The sequence below is a fragment of the Aquarana catesbeiana genome, linkage group LG01 (assembly GCF_042186555.1).
Source record: "Aquarana catesbeiana isolate 2022-GZ linkage group LG01, ASM4218655v1, whole genome shotgun sequence".
Classification (NCBI taxonomy): domain Eukaryota; kingdom Metazoa; phylum Chordata; class Amphibia; order Anura; family Ranidae; genus Aquarana; species Aquarana catesbeiana.
The window spans coordinates 355,703,748-355,719,114 of record NC_133324.1 but is presented as its reverse complement, the minus strand read 5'-3'; the positions used below and the strand labels follow the sequence as shown (position 1 = coordinate 355,719,114).

General features: G+C 44.6%; 1 long non-coding RNA gene across 1 annotated transcript in view; it reads right to left on the bottom strand.

The window, feature by feature from the left end:
- Positions 1-4,722: 4,722 nt before the first annotated feature.
- LOC141146154 (uncharacterized) overlaps positions 4,723-15,367 on the bottom strand; it is a 41,368-nt gene continuing 30,723 nt past the window's right edge. Inside the window, exon 2 of the long non-coding RNA XR_012244739.1 lies at positions 4,723-4,953. This is a non-coding gene — a long non-coding RNA (uncharacterized lncRNA). The remainder of the gene's footprint in view (positions 4,954-15,367) is intronic.

The following is a 15,367-nucleotide window of genomic DNA, read 5'->3' as shown; positions in this document are numbered from 1 at the left end:
AGTGATAATCACTGTCTTCTCCCAGTAGAGATGGCTTCCCCCACCCTCTCCCGCTGGGAGAAGACAGTGGCCGGCAGTAGGGATTCCCGAATCAATACTGTCTGTGTTGATGGGGGATTCAAGCAAAAATCTTTCATGCAACCCGTGGTTGCAGGATTTGCTCCATGTATGGCCAGCCTAAGGCACTGCTGCCTCTAATTCTAGTCTTTTGAAACTTTGAGAGTCACATGACTGAGCTACAAATTGTTCCTGGAGAGGAAGCTACAGTGCAAGGTTGTCACTGCTTCTGCTTCCTTCATTCTTTCCTGCTTCTTCTTGAATATTGCCCCACCAGTCATCAAAGGGCAACTGTGAGATGAGGATGCAAAGCCATAATGCAAAGCATAAAGCTATAAAAATCCTGTATAATAATAATTATGGCGAAAAGATCAGCTGCCATCAGAAAATGGCCACTGCTGGTAACTAGTCCTTTGCTTTCTGCCTGTGTTTTTTTTTTAGGCACGGCTTTTATAGTTCAGGTCCTGTTCAAGTTTTTCAGCCTGGTATCTTTAGATAATGGAGGTACTCCTGTATCCACATTGTTTAGCAACAAGCCTAGCAATCAGCACTGCTAGGATTTAAAAACTGGTCGTGTAGTAAATGTTTACTTTTCTAGTTTCGAGAACAGACCACTGAGGTGCAACCTGGAGTGCACTGATGTCCTGAAACTTGTTTCTTACATTTTCTCAGTGCAGAAAAGCACTTTCTGCCATTTTCACATATGGCATAATTCATGTTCTGTGCTGTAGCTCATATAAGTACACCTAATGGGCTATTTATGCACTTGTGTCCTTATTCCACTCTTTCGCATACTTTCTCTATGTTATCCTTCTTAAGAGCATAAATGTCTGGCATGTGAGATGCATAATTACCATATAAAAAAAAAATACATTCCGTGTATGAATATTTTGTTTCATTGTATGCTTTCTCAGGGCTAGAGACCTAATGTAATAAATATTCTCCATTAGCTGGAGAGTAAGTTATGACTAGTCATACTGAAAATATGAGATAAATAGTACAAAAAAAAGCATCTTGTGGGAAGAAAAGATATACTTATAACAGGATGTAGAACATCATAGGTGTTTTCACACGCATCCTATCTCTATGAAGTATCAAGCATTTTGTGATACCACATACAGGCTTTTACAGTTCAGCAAAGACCAATAGACTACATCCATAAGCATGTCAGATCAGTTCTAGTTGTGCAAAGAAACCACTAAAGCTGGTCATACCCTAATAGAAATTCTGCTGGACTGGCCAAATTTCCATCAGCCAGACATGCCAGATACTTTTCCAATGATCAGCAGCTATAACCAATCAGTTGCAGCCACTAATCAATGTATTCTAATGAGGCAGGTGCCACTGTCAGAATACGGTGTCCCAGCAAAGAGGATTCCTGCAACCACCAGTAGGTAGGTGCAGCAGCAGAAAAACCCAGAGTCAAGGTTCAGAGTAACAGGAATATATTGTTATTGAAGTTTGGCAATACACAACAAGCCTGAGAGAAAGGCAACCTGACCGGAAGAACTCATTGGATGTAACAGTGATGTGTCAGTAACAGAAGGTCTCAGGTGTGCCAACAGCATCTGTCTCAAGGAGTGGAAGGCAACCAGGCCAGTCCGTACCCTAGTGGAGAGGCTTACCGAAAGAATGCCCTGTCCCTGCACTTTCCCTACTCCCTAGGAACCTTTCCCTGACACTAAGCACTGTTCCTGATAGACGGGAGAACTGTCCCTATTCTAGCCACATGCGAAATGTGTGGCAAGCCTGGGAGCCAGGGTCTTAAGTAGACTTTGCCTGACCTAAGCTGGCCACCAAAGTCACATGGGGTGCCAGCATCCAATTAGAAAGATGTTCCCTGTAACGCAGAAAACCATAGAGGAACTAGGTTCCTCTTGACTTCCTCTCCCTCTGCGATACTGCTGCAGTTGAGCACCACCTGCAGTGGAGAAAAATAGACTGCACTTGCCTACACAACTTATTTGTGTGCCATCTGGCTGAACAAAAAAAAAACTAACTGTATATAACCATCCATAGATTTTAGTTCTCACTCATTTAATAAAGTGCTGCAGCACGAAGTTATAAGTACATCTGCACTTACAGCTGTCTCTTCATATCCAGTGGCTAAGTGGTTTGCACTTTTACCTAGTACTAGGGCCGCTGGTTTGAATCCCAACCACGACACTACCTCGCTGGAGTTTGCATATTTTCCTTGTGCTTACATGGGGTTCCTCTGGGTACTCCAGTTTCCTCCCACACTCCAAAGACATGCTGGTAGGTTAATTGCATCCTGTCTAAATTGGTCTTAGTATATGTATGTATGAATGTGAGTTAGGGACCTTAGATTGTAAGCTCCTTGAGGGCAGGCACTGATGTGAATGCACAATATATGTGTAAATCGCTGTGTAAATTGATGGCGCTATAAAAATACCTTTAATAAAGAAAAAATCCCAACAAAGTCCCTGGATTCTGCCAGTGAAATCTACCCAGTGCTGCTTCCTGTGATGGTGTGGCAATGCTGCTGCAAGCATACTGAATTCAAAAATGTCTTGTGTGTGGGAGTAAAGTGTGAATCAATACGCACCATAAAGGAGTACCATCCCTTGAGAGACAATTATAGAAATCTGAGCAAGGTTTGGGACCTTTCATGTACTTCCTTGGGTTAACAACAGGGGAGGCCCATCCATTAAGGGTGCACGGGCGCCGCCCCCCGTCCATCGCTGCCTTCCCTATCCATGCGTCCACCCCCTTTTAGGACACCGGTGCATGGATTCCAATGCGGAGGGGCTGTTTTTTTGAAGCTCCGAATAGAGCCAGAGGCTCTATTAGTCTTCAATTTAGGGTGGGCTTGAATCAGCCAATCAGGAAGCGGGTTTGGTCACCGGTCACCTGATTGGCTGAAAGGACAGGCGATCCTATTGGACGCCTAGGAGGAGGAGGGGAGGAGCTGGAAGCCACCATGAAGCAGAGGACTCGGAGCCGAGCTGCTGCACCACGCTACCTGCCACCCGCCACAATGGGGTAAGTGCTGGACCGACCGGCAAACAGCGGGGGGGTGGGTGCCGCTCGGGGGGATGAGTGGTTGTTTGCCACCCCCCAAAGAAAATAAAACACCAGCCGCCACTGGTAATAACCACTGAGCCAACATGTTATATAAAATCATTTGTACATAATTTATTATGTTATTTAGGATATTCTACAACTCTTAAAATAAAGGGGTTTGTTCTATAAAACCAAGTTAGCAACCTGTTTGTCGAAGGGGATGTAATCCTGGATTCAAGATCCGGTTTTGTAAATCTTTTATCCAATGCGTTTTGCGGGCTGACCCGCTTCGTCAGGGCCTCACATCCTGTCAAATACTGTAGTATTACATCAGAGAGTTGTGACAAGTAGCCTGGGGAGCCCCTGGGGAACGTCTCCAAAACCTCAAAAAGGAAAAACCACATAGGAGCAAGGACATAACCATATATCTACAGATTCTATATCCTATGCTCCCTATTAGAGTGTCCAAGAAAAGATGGATATCACAAACTGAGAAGGCATAATTATATGCCTCAGGTCTCAACAGGTTTTCTCTATTGGTGTAATGTATTGTGTGTCCTCTGTGAAATCTGCTCCAATACTGCTGGCAGGTTGCCAGCAGCATACTGTATGCTATAGACCAGTGATAGCGAACCTTGGCATCCCAGATGTTTTGGAACTACATTTCCCATGATGCTCATGCACTCTGCAGTGTAGTTAAGCATCGTGGCAAATGTAGTTCCAAAACATCTGGGGTGCCAAGGTTCGGCATTATTGCTATAGACCAGAGGTCTCAAACTGGTGGCCCTCCAGCTGTTGCGAAACTACAAGTCCCATGAGGCTTTGCAAGACTGACCGTTACAAGCATGACTCTCATAGGCAGAGGCATGATGGGACTTGTAGTTTTGCAACAGCTGGAGGGCCGCCAGTTTGAGACCCCTGCTATAGACTGTAGATATATGGTATCGTCCTTGCTCCTATGTAGGTGTTTCCTTTTTGGGGTTTTGGAGATCTTCCCCATGGGCTCCCCAGGCTACTTGCCACCACTCTCTCATGTAATACTATACAGTATTTGACAGGATCTAAGGTTCTGATGAAGCGGGTCAGCCCGCGAAACGCGTTGGCTAAAAGATATACAAAACTGGATCTTGAATCCAGGAATACATTACCCTGGACAAGCAGTTTGTTAACTTGTTTTTATGGAACAAACCCCTTTTTTTAAGAATTGTAGAATGTTCTAAATAAAGTTATGTACAAATTATTTTATATAACGTGTTGGCTTAGTGGTTATTAACCCAAGGAAGTACATGAAAAGTCCCAAACCTTACTCAGATTTCTATAATTGTCATATTGAATTCAGACCAGCGTTGCCACCCTTATATAGGCTGTGCCTGCTTGTACTACAGTAGGGGTGAAAAAAATGCTGCAGGGGAAATGGGCATCAGCATTGTCAAGCCTGTAGCTTTTCAATCAGTGCTTGGCCACACCTAGTACCGCCCACTGCTTTCTGGATTGACAGCACTGCATCTGTTGCTAAAACCCTCCCATTGTGATCTGCAGTGTATGGGAGGGAGAGCATTTGAGACACAAATGAAGGAGGATTTGGCTCAGTCAGGGAAGGTAAAATACAATTTTGTTTACTATAAGAGGCATGTGCATTGATTTGAGACTTGTTTAGACTTTAATACAGGGTCCTTTAGAATTCATTCTTCACTAACTACACACTAGTTTTTACTTTTCTTTGTTATTTCATCATTTTTACAATCACAATTAGTGCTCTCAATACATTAAACTGAACATTATTCCTGAGAGTAGCATGAACCCTGCCATTGTTGACATTCATTTTTCGAATAATGGTTGCTTGGCGTCATGCTGGCCCTCTTGCTTCAATGTCTATAGGGGAAAGAAGAAAATAGAGCCATTTCAACTTGGAGATAAAATGTTTTAGGACACAAATATACTAATTTATGAGAAATACAGCCTTGCAATGGTTAAATAACTATGTATGCAAAAAAAATGCATACCTATGGAATAAATGTGTTTGTGAATTGAATATTGAGAATGCCTTCATGTGCTAAAATAGCTTATACAGCTTAATTAACTGGCTCCACCATCTAGAATATTCAATGGTTCACAGTCCATGGTCTCCTGAATCCAGACATGTCCCAGCCTCAGGTCTCTGCATATTCATTTATTCTAGTGATTCAATAACATTTTGCTAGCCTTTTCACCATTCAACCTTTTCAAAATTTCACAGTTTTTGCTAAATCTAAAGTACTGCAGTGTTTTATCTTCCATTGATTTCTAACTCATGTCTAAGCTCTACTTTATGGTACAAATTTAATATGAGTACCGGGTTAAATATGTAAATGCCTAAAGTGTATGTAAATGCTAACAATGAACTCATCTTATTTGCTCCCTTTGGTCTTTTAGCTTTCTGCAAGAGTGAAGAGTGCGGGCTGCACAAGCATGGGTAGAGAACAAAGCCTAGTCATTGTTCGTAAGTTTCGGGGGCCACGCATCCAGCATTGTGTATGTCCTGCCATGTGCAGGAAGAAGCGGAGAGGACAATTATATGAGCATCTAAAAAAGTAAGCATTTATTTTTAAAACGGAGCACAACCTATTATGTATTGAGGGCATTCTAATGCAGAGCGAGGTTTTTGGGAAAAGTAAGCAAACATAACCTAACCCTTTAAATGTACAGAACAGATTGTAAAGGGTCTGAGCTCACTAATGTGTGTAGCTTCTCGCACTGGTGATTTCATAGAACATGCCCTGTCTACATTTACGCACTCACGTACACCACTGAGAAACAAAAGACCTAATCATCGCTGTATTGTCTATGTGAGAAGGACATCTTGTAAACACCACTTCGAGCAGGGAAGACTAAAAGGGAAAAAGCAAGACAATAATGGTGCACAAATGCTAATGAGCTGCAGAGGAAGCGTCACTGGAAGCAGTCTGGTACAAATGTTGTTTGATTTAACATTAAGTACGCCATGGTCCGTATTCAACGAAACACATTGTGTGAAACAATCAAGATGCTGAATCACTTCTGCTTGAACAATACAGATACAGAACACAGACATGGATTGCATAATGATTAGAAAAGGAAGGGCGGTTAAAAGATTTCCACAAAACACAAGTAGTTTATTGCACAAAGTTCAGTGATTTATGTGTTAGCCATGAGGAAGGCAACCAGACAAAATATCAGGTTTCAAGTAGACTGTGAAAGGAATCACATTGGGTAATGATTATCTCAGCTTCCTAAGATTTACAGAGATAAAATAAAACATAATTTTTCAGATTTAATAGTATTAGTTAGACAATTAGGAGGCTCTAATTCGAGTCGGTCCACCCAAAACTGTCATTTTAGTGAAGTATAACTTTTTACTTCTTTGGTTAGAAGTTCAATTAACTCATTAAATTCCGCAGATGTGCACCCACACTTCCACATGGAGTTGACCTATGCCTGATGCAAATAGAGGCGTCTCGCTCCTTTTTCAGCACTTGTACCACCTAGAAACAGCAGGAAGAAATCACAATTTGTCAATGGAATCAAAAAATGTGTTCAGTAAGCAGCTTCCCTGCTGCTTACTGAACACAGAGGTTGCCCTCTAAGCACAGGCACCATTTACCGACCACCATGCATTATCTCAATGGATGCAAAGTGTTTTCTGATTGAACAAGGTGGAGAGGCAGGGCAGTGATATCACACTGTCTTCCTCATCCAATCAGAGAATGCTTTGCATTCACTGAGAAAAAGCAAAGTATTCTCTGAATGGCACCTGTGCCAAGCACCCGATCTCCTGTGTTCACAACACAGCAGAGCAGCCACTCGGCAGGGACCTGAAAGCTAGTGGATATCACTGGAGTAGTGGTGCTTGCTACAGTGATTTACAGTTTCCACAGGGATCCCTCAGGTATGGTATATGCATAGTTACATTGGTTCCAGCTTGACCAATTTAGGTATCTAAAAATATCTATAGCTGGAATTCTGCTTTAAGTTATCAGCCCAGCATTGCTAGAAACAGTATTGCTCTGCCAGACTCTGGAATGCAACTGTATGTATGTAATTGCACTCCAGGGTGTAGGGTGCTAATTATTCTCATCCACTAGTAAAAGTAGTCTTACTTCTAAATGAATCACTTTAAAAAGACAATTGCAACACCAGCTTATACAAGAGACAAAGGGAACTATGTAAACAATCAAATAAACTTTGTGTGCTTTGAGCCATCACGTCTGCATTGTTTTAGGTGTGCTGGAAATTTTTGAAGACACATTGGGTTTGGTTTACTAAAACTGTAGAGTGCAAAATCTTGTGCAGCTCTGCATAGAAACCAGTCAGCTTCCAGGTTTATTTTTTATCAAAATGTATCTGAACAAGCTGACGTTAGAAGCTGATTGGCTACCATGCACAGCTGCACCAGACTTTTCACTGTCTGGTTTTAGTAAATCAACCCCACTGGTTTTACCAGGTGAGTAAAGCTGACTATAGCGTAGTGTTTGTTTGCTTTGGCTACAAGTTGGGCATATACAAAAAAGACTCAAAAAGGCTGAATTACTTAAGTAGTAGAGATTGCAAAGTAAATGTTCACTGAGTTTAGTAAATCAGGTTAAGTTGTGATCAGTTTGAATACCCCATCACATTCAGGGGAAATTAAAGAATGGCATTTTTTCTTATATAATTGGATAATTGAAGTGTACAAAACGTTATTTACTAAGCTCAGTGAACATTCACTTTAAACAATGTGGACCGTGGGGTTAATTACTAGAATTCACTTAAACTGCTTCACATTCTTTGAGTCATATAAAGATCTCTCTTGTATGTGGAGCTGCCTTCCTCTGGATCCCTTATAAAGAAACTATATGATTAAAGTTTTTTAAATATTAGGTTAAGTTTTCTTTTTACACATGGGAATTTAACCTTCCTACATTCCAGGAAACAGCTTAGCTACATTACGTTCTTTGTATAGCGCATGTGTCATCCATCCTGTAGGCAAATAGACAAGAAATAGACAATTTAATATTGGAAATACAGTATCTAAATTATAATGCTAAGAAAAATAGATGTAGAGTACTATTGCAAAAGATCTCCAAAAGAAGAGACCGTGTTTCCTGGAATATTGAGTAACTTCATATGTTTACCATAAGTCATACTGCTCCAATGCATTTTGTAAGCATAGGTAGCCCGCATATTCGGGCATTTGTAACTGATACACATTAAAACTGAAATCCTGCCAAAAATAACTGGATAAACAAGAAAAAAGAAAATAACAAAAAACAGCTAATTTTACTGCAGTATTTACTTAAGAGATTCCCTGCAAGCACTTTTATCTGCTGCTACATGTCCCCTGATGGCCATCATCATTCAACTTACTTCCTCTAAACCCAGGTTGTCCTGGACCCTCCACGGCCTGTAACTGGACAGTGAAAGGAGAAGCAGCATAGAGAAACATTATGCTTTTTCTTCCTATCAGCATGCTCCTTGTCAGCAAATGAACCAATTTGCTCCTTGTAATACTTCTTCCTCTCACACACCAGTTCTGCTGTGCAGGTGACGTTATCTCTGATGACGTCAGACGTTGCTGACGAAACGCACAGGATCTCATGATACATGCCATGTCACTCACGCCATTGGTTGGAAAGCAGGTGAAACATGGACGGTGTCCCTGCTATTTTTCATGAGCATGATCTTATTTTCTGTCTCGTAAGTGTAATCTGTAGTTTTTAACATTAAATCTTTTAACGATACTACACCATGAGGAGTTTCATTATTTCTTCCTGCTATATACATACCACTCACCTGGTGGTCGTGCTATTTCTGAGCTGCTGTTATCTGGAGAGTTTCTGTTTGCTGGTGTTGACTACCTGTAATAGGTGTCAATCCCTTCTGGTGAGTAGGATACTTACCTAGAAGATGGTGGATGGATATGCACATTTGAAGATATCACAATCAAATTTGTTTGATGATCAAAAGACTTCACTAGACCTTTGTGGGAACAATTTGTTTGGTGGTGGTTATTGGATTTTCAATGATTTCACATTTATTATATTTGTGTGTTTAGCACAGTATGGAATCACTATTGTTTTCTTTATATACCTGAGGCTTTCAGCTTTACTACCTGCTGCTTATTTTATTTATTTCATGTTACATTTTTTGCACTATATTATATATATATATATATATATATATATATATATATCTTCAGGGTGCGCAGGCGGGAGGGGTTTATAGATCCCTGCTAATGATGTATTATTGATTACAGAGCTGCTTTGATGATCTTCTATATCTGTTCTGGGGTTCAACTTTTACAAAATAACAGCTGCTAAATGTTTTAACCCATGTGTAGGAAAAATTATGTGCAGTATCCCAACACCATGTTGTTAAGAAATGCACTGAACCCCGCTGTCGGCTGATGTCACAGGCTCGGCAAGATCGTGACAATGGAGTAGGGATCCACCCACATGCATGGACCGGCACCCAGCTCAGCCTCTCAGCGAGCTGCTGAGAGCCTTGAGGTGGCCGATCCCGCCCCCTCCACAGCCCAGTTCTCCAGTGAGCAGGGGGCAGAGCAGAGAGCTGCTGACTGACAGTCACCAGTAGGGATGAGCCGAACAAACCCACCCCGGTTCGGTTCGCACCAGAACCTGCGAACTGAACGAAAGTTCACACAAACTTTAGAACCCCGTTAAAGTCTATGGGGCTCGAACGTTCAAAATCAAAAGTGCTAATTTTAAAGGCGTTTTTCCCGTGCTTAGAACAGTCCCTGCACAAAATGACATTTGTAAAGGAATAAAAGTAATTTAAAACTGCTTGCGGCTTTAATGTAATGTCGAGTCCCAGCAATATGGATGAAAATCAGTGAGACAAACGGCATGGGTACCCCCCCAGTCCATTACCAGGCCCTTTGGGTCTTGTATGGATATTAAGGGGAACCCCGCACCCATATTAAAAAAAGTAACGGCGTGGGGACCCCAGGCCCTATATACTCTGAACAGCAGTATACAGGCGGTACAAACAAGACAGGGACTGTAGGTTTGTTGTTAAGTAGAATCTGTTTGTAATTTTGAACTGGTACATTTTTAAAGTGTAGCTCCAGCCAAAAAATCTATTTTTAAGCTTTTTGGAAAACATAGGGAAGGGTTATCACCCCTGTAACATTTGTTTTGCTGTCTGTGCACCTCTTTAGAAGATTTCACCTCACTTTCTGTCCCAATGACAAATGTTTTTTGAAAATTTGGGGGTTTTAGTGAAACAAGGATTGGTGATAAAGCATCAGTGGGGAGGAGACACGTTTTCCCATAATTACTCTTACAGGAGACGATTTTTCTTCCTAGCGGTAGATTTCATCTCACTTCCTGTTGACTCCTTCCGTTTGCAAGTAGGAGTCATTTGTAAGTTGGATGTTTGAAAGTAGGGGCCTGCCCTATATACTCTGCAGAAATTGAGGCCTTAGGTGTTGGTGTTGCCACAACACTGTAAGCCCTCACAGTTACTCTTGGTGGGCGCAGGAACGGGCCCTGCTGTGAAATATTAGATCAAGAATTGTAATTACATGCCATTGTTGAACAGTGGTAGAAAAATTGGGCCTTTGGTGGTGGTGGTGCTGGTGCCACAACACTGTAAGTCCTCACAGTTACTCTTGGTGGGAGCTGGAACGGGCCCTGCTGTGAAATATTATATCAAGAATTGTAATTACATGCACCTGTTGAACAGGGGCAAAAAAATTGGGCCTTTGGTGGTGGTGGTGGTGTTGCCACAACACTGTTATGCCCTGTACACACGGTCGGACATTGATCGGACATTCCGACAACAAAATCCATGGATTTTTTCCGACGGATGTTGGCTCAAACTTGTCTTGCATACACACGGTCACACAAAGTTGTCGGAAAATCCGATCGTCCTGAACGTGGTGACGTAAAACACGTACGTTGGGACTATAAACGGGGCAGTAGCCAATAGCTTTCGTCTCTTAATTTATTCTGAGCATGCGTGGCACTTTGTGTGTTGGATTTGTGTACACACGATCGGAATTTCCGACGGATTTTGTTGTCGGAAAATTTTATAGCAAGCTCTCAAACTTTGTGTGTCGGAAATTCCTATGGAAAATGTGTGATGGAGCCTACACATGGTCGGAATTTCCGACAACAAGGTCCTATCGTGTGTACAGGGCATAAGCCTTCACGGTTACTCTTGGTGGGTGCAGGAAAGGGCCCTGCTGTGAAATATTAGATCAAGAATTGTAATTACATGTCCCTGTTGAACAGAGGCAGAAAAATTGGGCCTTAGGCACTAGTGCCACAACACTGCAACACCTCACTATAATTGAAGAGCAGGAATGAGCCCTGCTGCAAAGTATTGCATCAAAAATTGTAATTATATGCCCCTGTTAAACAGGGGCTGAAAAATTGGGCCTTGGGCACTGGTGCTGGTCCCACAACACTGCAACCCCTCACAGATACTCTAGTTGGAGCGCAGGAATGAGCCCTGCTGCAAAGTATTGCATCAAAAATTGTAACTACACGCCCCTGTTAAACAGGGGCAGAAAAAATGGGCCTTAGCCACTGCTGCCACAACACTGCAACCCCTCACAGATACTAAGGTTGGAGCACAGGAATGAGCCCTACTGCAAAGTATTGCATCAAAAATTGTAATTATACGCCCCTGTTAAACAGGGGCAGAAAAATTGGGCCTTGGCCACAGCTGCCACAACACTGCAACCCCTCACAGATACTATAGTTGGAGCGCAGGAATGAGCCCTGCTGCAAAGTATTGCATAACAAATTGTAATTACACTCCCCTGTTAAACAGGGGCAGAAAAATTGGGCCTTAGCCACTGGTGGCGGTGCCCAGAACTAAAAATGTTCTTACAAGCTATCAGCATGAAAATTGAGGAGGAAGAGGATTGTCACTCAGCATAACAGGATAGTCACTAGGCATCAGCATAGGCAGTCTTGAAGGGATCTCACGTTAAAAAAAAATTATTCGGTTACATCAGCATCAGGTGCTTGGTAGCTGGTGATCCAAGACTGATTCATTTTTATGAAGGTCAGCCGATCGACCGATTCAGTGGACAGGCGCACCCTGTGATTGGTTACAAAGCCTCCAGCAGCACTGAATGTGCATTCCAAAAGAACGCTGGATGCAGGACAGGCCAGTAGCTCAATTGCATACTGTCCAAGCTCTGGCCAGTGAGCCATCCTCAAGACCCAGTAACCCAGAGGATTTTCGGTGGGAAAGGTGTCCAAGTCAGATCTTGCCCCTGGGTATTCCTGCACCATGTAAAACAGACACTGGCGATGGTTGCTGGAACTGATCATACCTTGGGGCTGCGGACTAAAAAATTGTCTGAATGCATCGGTCAGATGGCCACCTTCTCCACCGCTCCTTCTGTGACTGACTGAAGCCTCAGCAACACGTTGTCCAGGAGGACCAGGAAATTGTAACCTCCCAGGCTCTGAAAACGCATTGCACAAACCTTTCTGCAAGGCCTCCCGAAGATGTTTCATCCTCTGCTCCTTCTGCGACGGCAAGATAAGGTTCGCAACCTTATACCACGAATACGAGGATCCTTCCGCAGGCTTTGCAGGATCAGGGAGGGCATGCAGCGTAGGTTTACTGAGGCATTCGGTCCAGAGTCCTCTGGGTCACTGAGGATGACATGATCCGGAGCCACCTCCTCCCCGCCACGTACAAGTCCATGGGTTTCTTCGGACTGTAAATGATCCCTTGAAGACTGCTGCTGATGCTGAGTGCCAGGCTCCACCTCCATGCTGACACAATCCTCCTCCTCCTGCTCCTCCTCTTCCTCTTCCTGTGTGATCGGCGGGCACGCAGGAACACTGTCTGAATAAAGGGGGCCTTGAGAGGTAAGGAAGTCCTCCTCTTCCTCCCTCTGTTCTGCCTCAAGTGCCCTGTCCATTATTCCATGCAGCGTGTGCTCCAACAGGTGGACAAGAGGGACAGTGTCACTGATGCATGCACTGTCACTGCTCACCATCCTCGTGGCCTCCTAAAATGGTGACAGGTGAGTGCATGCATCCCTGATCATAGCCCACTGGCGTGGGGAAAAAAAAAACAAGCTCCCTTGACCCTGTCCTGGTGCCATAGTCGCATAGGTACTCATTGATGGCCCTCTGCTGCGTGTGCAGCCGCTGCAGCATGGCCAACGTTGAGTTCCACCTGGTGGGCATGTCACAGATTAAACGGTTCTTGGGCAGGTAAATTCCTTTTGGAGGTCAGCCAGCCGAGCACTGGCATTATATGACCTGGGGAAGTGCACACAGACTTTCCTGGCCTGCCTCAGGACATCCTGTAAACCAGGGTACCTGCCCAAGAACCGTAGCACCACCAAGTTAAGGACGTGCGCCAAACAGGGCACATGGGTTAGTTGTCCCAGTCAGAGGGCGGAGAGGAAGTTGGTGCCATTGTCGCAAACCACCATTCCTGGCTTAAGCTGGCGTGGCGTCAACCACCTCTGAACCTGCCCCTGCAGAGCTGACAGAATCTCTGCCCCAGTGTGGCTCCTGTCCCCCAAGCACACCAGCTCAAGCACTGCATGGCATCTTTTTGCCTGCGTGCTTGTGTAGCCCCTTGAATGCCTACGGAGCACCGCTGGTTCTGAGGACAAATCAACACAGGAAGAGGCCATGGAGGAAGAAGAAGAAGAGGAGGGGGTGGAGGAGAGAGGTGTGGCAGAATCACCACTACCAGCATTTTGGAGGCGTGGTGGTGGAACAACCTCCAACACTACTGCACCCTGTCCTGCATCCTTCCCAGCTGCCAGAAGAGTCACCCAGTGCGCAGTGAAAAATAGGTAACGTCCCTGTCCATGCCTGCTGGAGCATGAGTCAGCGGTAATAGGCACCTTACCGCTGACCGCCCCCGTCCAGCGAGGCCAAGACATTGCCTTCCACATGCCGGTAGAGAGCCGGAATCGCCTTCTATGAGAAAAAGTGGCATTTGGGAACCTGCCACTGAGGAACCGCACATTCCCCAAACTCACGGAAGGGTGCAGAGTCTACCAACTGAAAAGGCAGCAGTTGAAGTGCTAGCAATTTAGCCAAGCTAGCATTCAACCGCTGAGCATGTGGATGGCTGGGAGCGAACTTCTTTTGGCAGTGCAGCAGCTGGGGCAGGAAAACTTGCCTGGTACAATCTGACGTCGGTGTACCAATAGCAGATTGCCCCCAAGTTCTTGGCTGTGACACACCTAATTCTACACCTTCATTTCTCTCAGTGCAGGTTTCAGAGAGGACTGAAGGTATAGTGGGGTTGGAGATGCCAGGAGAGGTCTGCTTTGTTCTTTGGTGTGGGTCTTTTAGGTACTCTTGCCAATGAACTGCATGGCAGGTCGACATATGTCTGGTCAAGCATGTGGTGCCCAAGCGGGTGATGTTTTGGCTACGTGAGATACGCTTGAGACATATGTTGCAAATAGCAGCGGTGCGATTGATGCACTCATCTCAAAAAAGACCCACACCAAAGAACTTTTGGAATAACGCACAGAGATAGCAGCGCCCTGCACATGCAGAGCTGTGCAGTGTGATGCAGTCGGTGTGCTGCCCTTAAGCTGGCCCCTGGAGGGCATCCTACCTCATTGGAGATGTGCCTCCTCCTCCTCCTCTCCCCTATCAGGCACCCACGTGGAGTCAGTGACTTCTTCATCATCCCCTCCCTCCTCATCACTGGAGCAAAGCTGGCAGTATGCTGCAGCTGGGGGAACATGACTGCCAGATTGCTGTCCTTCTTGGGCACCCCCTCTCTCTGGGCTCATGTTACTGCCTTCCTCTAGCTGGGTACCATCATCGGAGCCTTCAAAATGCTAGGCATCCTCCTGGAGCATGTACCCAACACTGTGGTCAAACAGTCCGGGGGACTCCTCAGGAGGACATAGTAGGGCTAGGGAAGGAGTGACTGATGCCATTGAGCCGAGGGAAGAGGCCGCGTTGGCAGCTGCTTTGCCAGACAAAGTACCCTGAGCCTGGGTGAGAGAGGATGAGGAGGATGAGGACGGCTTGGTCATCCACTCCACCAAGTGTTCCTCATGTTGCGGCTCAAAACGGCCAGCTGCCGAAAAAAAGGACAAGCGTGTCCCATGGCCACGTGCTGATGAGGATGCACCGTCTCCACAACCAGCATTGTTGCCTCTAGACACAGAGCCTGCTTGCCCTCTTTGATTGGCTTTTGACTGTCTGCCTCTCCTTGTCGGCCTTCCAGACATACTAATGGTCTGTAGTGAGATGTAGCTGCACAAAGCTGGGATGTATATATATACTGATTATACTGCAGCTAGTAGAAT